This window comes from Alligator sinensis, unplaced genomic scaffold (genome assembly GCF_000455745.1).
Source record: "Alligator sinensis unplaced genomic scaffold, ASM45574v1 scaffold130_2, whole genome shotgun sequence".
Taxonomy (NCBI): Eukaryota; Metazoa; Chordata; order Crocodylia; family Alligatoridae; genus Alligator; species Alligator sinensis.
Window position 1 is genome coordinate 2,760,316 of NW_005841913.1, and position 7,912 is coordinate 2,768,227.

Here is a 7,912-nt window from a genome sequence, read left to right on the forward strand (position 1 = left end):
ACTCTTCCCATCTCACTTAAGAAAGTCCACACTGATGAGGAAATCGGATCTGGATCTCCCATACTCTGTGACTGCCCTGACAACTTAAATAATTTGGTAAAAAGGAAAGCACAACCACCTTGTTACTATAGCATACTATTGTTACTACTACAGGTTTCCCTCGATTTATATGGGTTCGATTTATGCAAATTTGCTCTTATGCGATGACCCTTTTGTACCTGAAATTCACTATATGCGAGGTAAATTTGCATATATGCGATTGGCATAGGCCTGGAGAATGCCACATAAATTGAATTTGCATAAAGCAATCCTATGTTATAACGTAAGGAATACGTTTCCATGTTGGCTGCTCCCGGGGACGTTCCAGCATGGGCTGGGGTGAGTGTGGACAAGTGGACTCTCAGGTGGTGCAGAGCGTGGCACTCACCCCAGCCCCAGCTGCAGCAGCCCTGGGAGCTGCCAGCACCAGCTTGCAGCACCAGGGCACGGTGCAGCCCAGCGGCTACAGGAAGCTGACACTGGCTGCTCCTAGACAGCTGCAGCAGGAGCTGAGGTGAGTGGAGATAGGCAGAGCCCTGGCGGGGTTCGAGGCACGGTGCAGCCCAGTGGCTGCATGCAGCTGGTGCCGGAAGCTCCTAGGGCCACTGCAGCCGGGGCTCGGGTGAGTGCTGTGTCCCGCACCACCCAGGGCTCCTCTTGTCCGCACTCACCTCAGCCCGTGCTGGAGTGGCCCCGGGAGCAGCCGACACAGGAATCTATCCCTATTTCTTACATTATAAAGTAGGTTCGCTTTATGCAAATTTGATTTATGTGCTGTTCTCCAGGAACACATGTACCGCATAACTTGAGGGAAACCTGTATATTGCCACAGTGCTTTAAAGACCTAGTCAAGAATCAGGGCCCTACTGTGCTGGTCATTAGATTAAGAAAAAAAAAGTAATAGGATAATGTTGAAGCACAAGCCCAAAAGTAGAATACTAGAACGCTGAGATCTTTATTATAGTGTAATGAAACTTGTTGATGCAAGTTTCTACTCTAAAAGATGGTGTAAAGTCAGAAGAGAATACATTACAGGAACAAATATTATGAAATAATATACACATCTTCTGTACAAAATTCTGCTATGCTCAAAAAAGCGACTAGATTCCTGTGTTGAATTCAATACAAATAAAGAAAGACTTCAATGATCTCTAAACAAGTTCTGTACTTAATTCAAGTTTTCCTCAATCCTCTTCTGGCAGCTGGAAAGTGGGAATGGAGTGCTAAAAAGTTCCATTCCCACTTCAGCCTGGAGCATATCAGAGAATGGCATCTTATCACTAGTGAATCAAGAAAATGCCGGTATTTTTTTATTGCTTCCATTCAGTTACTGAAAATACTTTTAAGTGCTCAAGTTAGTTTGTCAATTAATCCACAAATATAATTTTTCCAGTGTTCAAAATAATCAAGACCAATCATTCCAAGTATTTTAAAATCAGAAGATTTGAAAGTTTAAACTAATCCTAAAGGATGCATTCCCCAATTTTCCTACCACCTCTCATACCACAGTTACCTTCAGCAAGAGAATAACAGAGCCATTTGGTAAAATGCCAAATGACCACGTTTACTCAATTCCAAGATGACCCCTAATTTAAGATGACCCCCTCAATAATTAGATTCTATACATGGAGAATTTATAAATTTGTTATAATTTTCCACATAGAGAATCTGATTATTTGAGGGCTGTCTTAAATTCACCCCTTCCACACATGTATTGCTCCAGCAGGGTAAGTACTATCAGGGGCAAAGGCAATAGGGGCACAGGCAGTGGGGGAAGCAGTAGGGAGCAGGTGATAGGGAGGTGAGGAGGCCATCAAGCAGCTTGACTACTGCCCCTTGCCCTCTCCCACATCTTGTCCCCTGCCATCTGTGCTACCATTTGCCCCCCTTACTACCTGCCCCACTTATGCCTGTTCCCCTGCAGCCTCCGTACCACCCCTGTCCTCACAGCCCAGCCCTCATTGCCTCTGCTTCTCACCTGCTTCCTCTTCCCCTCAGGCTTACCCTGGCTCCAGTGCTAAAAAGCTCCATTCCCACTTCAGCCTGGAGCATGGAGCTTGGCCCTAGCCTGGCCTGATGGCAGGAGTGACAGCTCCAGCCAGGCCCTGGAGCTTGGACTATGCTGCCACACCACTGCCGCTGCTGTCAGGCTAGGCTGGGGGGGGATGTAACAGGGGTGGGGGGCAGGCAGCAGCTGTCACTGCTTCCCCACACTGCCTCACACTCGATTCATAGGGTAAATACAGTACTGAGCGCCACAGACTTGTATTTTATTAACAATAAGAAATACAAAACAAACAATAAAATTGTTACCACTTTAAACCAGTCAGCTCTAATTTATCCGAATAACACAATCTTGATTTCACTTAAGGAGCTTTACACATTTACCACTTTGAATTCTAACGTGAGTATCCTTCCTTTTCAAGCCACTTGATCCAATTATTTTGTCGCCTAAAACCACTCAGGGCATGTATGTTTAACATGCTGACCAAAAAAAATAAAATTTGAAAGTGTATCCATTTTAAGAGACTCAATCTAAAGAGAAAAAAAATACAGCATAAGTAGAATCACAGTTTTATGCCACTTGATTCAGGTTTCTGAAGAGACTGTAGTTATACCAGTTATCCACTAAGTGGCATTATTAACTAAGTTATACCAAAACAACAAAAACATCATCATAACACAGTGAATACATTTCCTACAAATAAAGTGATTGAAAACATAACATAAATAACCAGTTTTATTTATGCATGTCAAAATGTAGGCATTATTCCAATATTATCTTTAACACGTTTAGAAATTCTTAATAACCTAGATCAACAGATTTCTTCACTCTTAATCCAAGTTCAAATATGTAGCAAACATCCCAGTTACAAATAAAACTGAGATCACAGAAAAGATTAAAAAAATAAAAAACAACCCAAATAAATAAATAAGCATTAATCAATGGTAAACTTTTAAAAGAAGAAAACATCCATAAGTCTGAACCAGGATAATCTTATCAAATCAGTGTGCTCAAAGACAGGACACATCTTTAAAACTGGATTTGCAAATCTCAGAGAAATGCATATAAAGTATCTAACTGACTGCCCAATTCCCAGAAGTACAGGACAAGTACCAAGTAGCTTCTATTTATCTCCAGATGTAGGTGCCCAATACATCTGAAAAAAAAACTAGACCCGTTATTAAGATGCCTAACTTTAGATACCTATATTTGAAAAATATGCCCCTAATATTTTAAAAAATAAATGTACTAAATATAACTGAAGTTACTTATTTCTATTTAACCTTACTGGAATTGGTTATTTAAAAATATAAATAAAATTACCTACATTTGGGGAAACAGAAAAGGTCTATAAACACTGAAATGAAGTATGCTTGGTTTCAAGATGCTACTTGGAAATTAACACAGTCATATATTTACAAATTGACTAACGTGCATTTGACATTTACAGGAAAAGTGCTGAAATATTTTAAAAGAATAAACATTTATTAGAACTAGCATGGGTTCTGAATAACTGATTCTATTCTGTCCATATCATATTTACATCTGTGAATGAATGCAAAAGAAGCATGGCACACTAGTATTTCATTTTTTAAGAGTTACTGCTATTTTGCACAACTGTAAAGGGAGCAGAGAATCACTGTTACAATGCAGCTGAATGCCTTACCTAGGAGATTAAATAATGTAGATCCCCAAAGTGCACCCAAACCACCTGAGGGTTTAGTCTGAGTGTATATATAGTCTACAAACACTTAAAATTCTGTACATACTTCAGCATTTGCAAGGTCAAGGCCTTCTATTTTTTAAAATGATTTTTTCCTAGTCAGTAACAGTGAAATCACATTAGGAGGCAGACCTATTTCTCACATCCGCCTATCACATGCATTTGCTACATGTCAGTGACTTCAAAACCAGTTGTTTACATCAATTAACTCAGAAAAGCCCTGAGAAATATTTTCTTTGTTCTAATGGGAAAGAAGGAGCCAGATGTGTAACTTGCTGCTCCTGCTCTTTTTTGAGCTTTGAATGTAGGAAGTAGTGCACTTGAGGAAGTCAGCCAGCATCTTATAAAACATCAGCCATATTTGGTGAAGGTGTCACCAAAAACAAACAAACAAACGTGTTAGAAATATTTTTTTTAAATGTTTTCATGATGGAGGCAGTTCCTTCCCCCCCTCCCCCTCCCCCAAAAAGGGGGGGGAAGTGAAGTCACATGGCCTGAGCTTCCTGTAGACTCTCCAGTTTGTTACTAATGATAATTCAAGTCCCTTGTCTCAGGAAAGAAAATGTCAAGGGGACTTGTGTTTCCAATTTATCTTATTTTCTCAAATGCAGCAGCCCCTAGAACAGGGGTAGGCAACACCTGGCGGGGGGTGGGTGGAAGAGTGTGGCACACAAAGGCATTTTGCTTGGCATGCGTGCCTCTGGGTGGATGATGAGAAAGGGGCTGGGGCTGTGCTGCCACAACAAGGATTAGGCCCCTTGCAGCTGCACTGCCATGCTCCCTTGGCCCACCAACAGCTTACAAGTGGAGGCTGCAGGTGTTTTGGGCATTCTGCCCAAAAACGTTGCTGACCCTTGCCCTAGAATAAGATACATTTTGTTTTTGAAAGGCAGAATAAAGAAAAAAGGATCTTTCCTTAAAATACTAATAAGTAGCAGTGAGCAGCAGCAGGTAGGGATTCAAGCATGCTCATTGTGCTGCCACCTGTGGAACATGTACAGAACTTTTCACTGTCACAAGGTAAGTGAGACTTTCACTGCAAAGCAGAAGTCTGGGGGGAGGGAAGGAGGGCTCTGAGATCTGCCAGCTTTTTTGCATCCCAGACATCTGCACTCCAAATGTCAAGGTAGGCACCTTTACATCACGTGACAAAATTCCTCACTACCTGTCATACAATACAAATGACAGCACAGGAGATAAACTGACAAATAAGAGATTAAAAACCTAGTGGTGTGCATACATCATGGAAGTCCATACAAGTTGTGTGTCCCAGGGGGACACAAACGGAGGCCCCGGAGCACCCTCTCGAGGCGGGACCTGAGGCAGGGCTGAACTGCCTGAAGAAAGAAACAAAATGCTTTGAAGAAAGGGCTCACTTACCTTTTTCAGAAAAAGCTGAGCCATGCCAAGAAGGGCGCCAGCACGGTTCATCAGCCACTTTTATTTCTGGCTGGGAGTGGCGCCAGCAGATGACATCATCAAAAACCGCTGCCCAGCTGATTTAAAAGTTGATGGCAGGAAACAGAAACAGGGGCAGTAACACTGGAACCAGAAGGCGAAGCTGCTCCCCGGGCTGTACAGCAGCAGAGTTGTCAGCTCAGCAGTAGGCCAAACAGGGACCCAGAGGAAGGGTCCCAGCTTCTCTAAAAGGAATACCCATCTGGCTCGGCAGGGCAGTTGGGTCAAGGAGCATGGTGATTAGGGATCCTAAGGACCACAGACACCAGATCCATGAGTGAGGCAGGCTGAGGCCTGTACCCTAACTATTCTTTTCTTCCCTTTTCTTTTCTTTTATCGTTTTGGAGGGCACATAGAGTCCAGACCGGGGAAGGCATCTCCAGGTGCCCCTCCTGGGTCAAGAGGACGAGCGAAGTCAACACAGTGAACTGCAACACCTCAAAAGGGGAGAGCAGACGCTGAGGCAAGGACAGTCCAGTCACCTGGGGTAAAGGTTCATCAAGGGATGGGCAAGAAGGGACAACAGCAGGAGGAAACACCAAGGGGACAGGCCAGGGACATGCCGGTGGTTCACCATCCAGTTGTCCTGAGGGCTAGGGTGTAGGGGAGGTGGAGCCCCAAGAAGACCCGCAAAGGGCAGCGCACGGTCTGAGAGAATCTGTGAGGGGGAGCCCCACCTCTGAAGAAAACAAGATCAAGTCATGGCAGATGAGTGTCGGGGCCTCCCTCAGGGGTAAACACGACCCAACACACAAGTCCCAGGGACACACCCCATGGACGGATCTGTGTGCGCACTCTCAGGTCACTAGAGAGTGCCTATACGAGCCTAGATGGATGCACTATGCCCAAACACCAACAAAAGAACAGTGTATTATATTTGACTAACACTGTCAGTCAACTTTCCATTTAATAACCTTAGAACCTGTCATTCATTACATTGGCTGAGCTTTTGCTATTCCTCATTTCCTCTTCCTCTTCACTCCTTCCTTTTTTCGTATAATTCACAAGAATTTTCTTCTGCATTACTCCTTTTTCCTTCACTCCTGTTCTTCATTCCACTTTCCCCAAAATGTCTACACTTTATGCTTCCAGTCTAATTTCCTCACTCCACACTCACCCACCACCCAAACCTACAAGTATCATTCCCAGATTATATAGGTATTCCCCTACCTCAGAAATTAATAGCAACAAAAAGGAGATGTTCCCTTAAGCAAGCATCTCTCTTGCTTAAGGGCCATGAAGCCTAAAATTGAACCAAGGCTGAAAACTGACATTGCTTTTGTACTACCTTAAAAATGTTTATTGAGGCACAAAGCCCAAGTAAACAGATGTCCATGCCCCTTGTCATGCCAAAACTGTCCAAAATTGTGGCCATGATGACAGAGAGTAAAAATCTGTGCTGCTGTTTTTCAGATGTCTGTTTGCTTTATGGTGGGAGAAAAGACATTCCCACTCTTTCAGAGGTGTGACCCCCCCAAGGATGTCCTTACAGGGGCCTGCAGGATCAGGCCCCTGTAGCTCTGGGGCACCTGCCCAGGTTCCCCCTTTGTAAAGACGTGCTCTGAGAATCCTCCAGCATGGTTTCCAATCTTCCAAGGTCCCCCATTTTCAAAGGTGCATTTCATGTTGGTTCCCCCATTTGCAGTTTTCCTGCAGGATTGAGCCCCTGAAGCCCTGGGAGCAACAAGAGCCTGACCCAATAAGGACAAGAGGTGACATCTGTGTCATCCAGTGAAGCAGATAAGAGGGACAAATCCCAGCAGAGCTGATCTTGCTCCAAGGCAGGCATTTGTTTAATTTAGTCCTTTAACAATCCTGTAGAAATTATTTGCTCTATAGTTTTGCATTATATTTCAAGGGTCCTTCTATTATGGATCTCCTTATTGTGGAACAAGGAAAGAAATCAACAAGATCAAAAGACCAAAATGCATAACGCACAGGTGCTAACTGAACATACAGATTCATAGATTGTAGGGTCAGAAGGGACCACAATGGATCATCGTGTCCGACCCCCTGCCCCTGGCAGGAAAGAGGACCGAGGTCTGATGACCCCAGCCAGGTGACTATCTAGCCTACTCTTGAAGACCTCCAAGCTAGGTGATAGCACCACCTCTCTTGGAAGCCCATTCCAGATCCTGGCCACCCTTACTGTGAAAAATTTCTTCCTAATATCTAACCTAAAACCACTCTCAACTAGTTTACACCTGTTATTCCTAGTCACTCCCTGGGGCACTTTAGTAAACAGCACTTCCCCTATTCCCCGTTGACCTCCCCTAATAAATTTATAGGTGGCCACAAGATCTCCCCTCAGCCATCTCTTGTGAAGGCTGAAGAGATTCAGCTCTCTCAACCTCCCCCCGTAGGGTCTATCACAAAGGCCACTAATCATGCGAGTGGCTCTCCTTTGGACCCTCTCAAGATTCCCCGCGTCCCTCTTGAAGTGCAGCGCCCAGAACTGGACACAGTACTCCAACTGCGGCCTGACCAGTGCCGCATAGAGGGGGAGCATCACCTCCTTTGTTTTATTGGTCATGCAGCTGCTAATGCATGACAAGGTGCAATTGGCCTTGTTGATGGCCTCATTATATTGCCAGCTCATGTTCATCTTGAAGTCAATTTTGACTCCAAGATCCCTCTCTGCCTCTGAGCTGCTGAGAAGGACACTCCCCAACCTATAGGTGTGCTGG

At 44.2% G+C, this 7,912-nt stretch overlaps 1 protein-coding gene across 2 annotated transcripts in view; it reads right to left on the reverse strand.

Annotated features, from left to right (window-relative positions):
- The window catches only part of FAM49A (family with sequence similarity 49 member A), a 50,495-nt gene that overhangs the window by 34,331 nt on the left and 8,252 nt on the right, over positions 1–7,912 (reverse strand). The window lies entirely within an intron of this gene.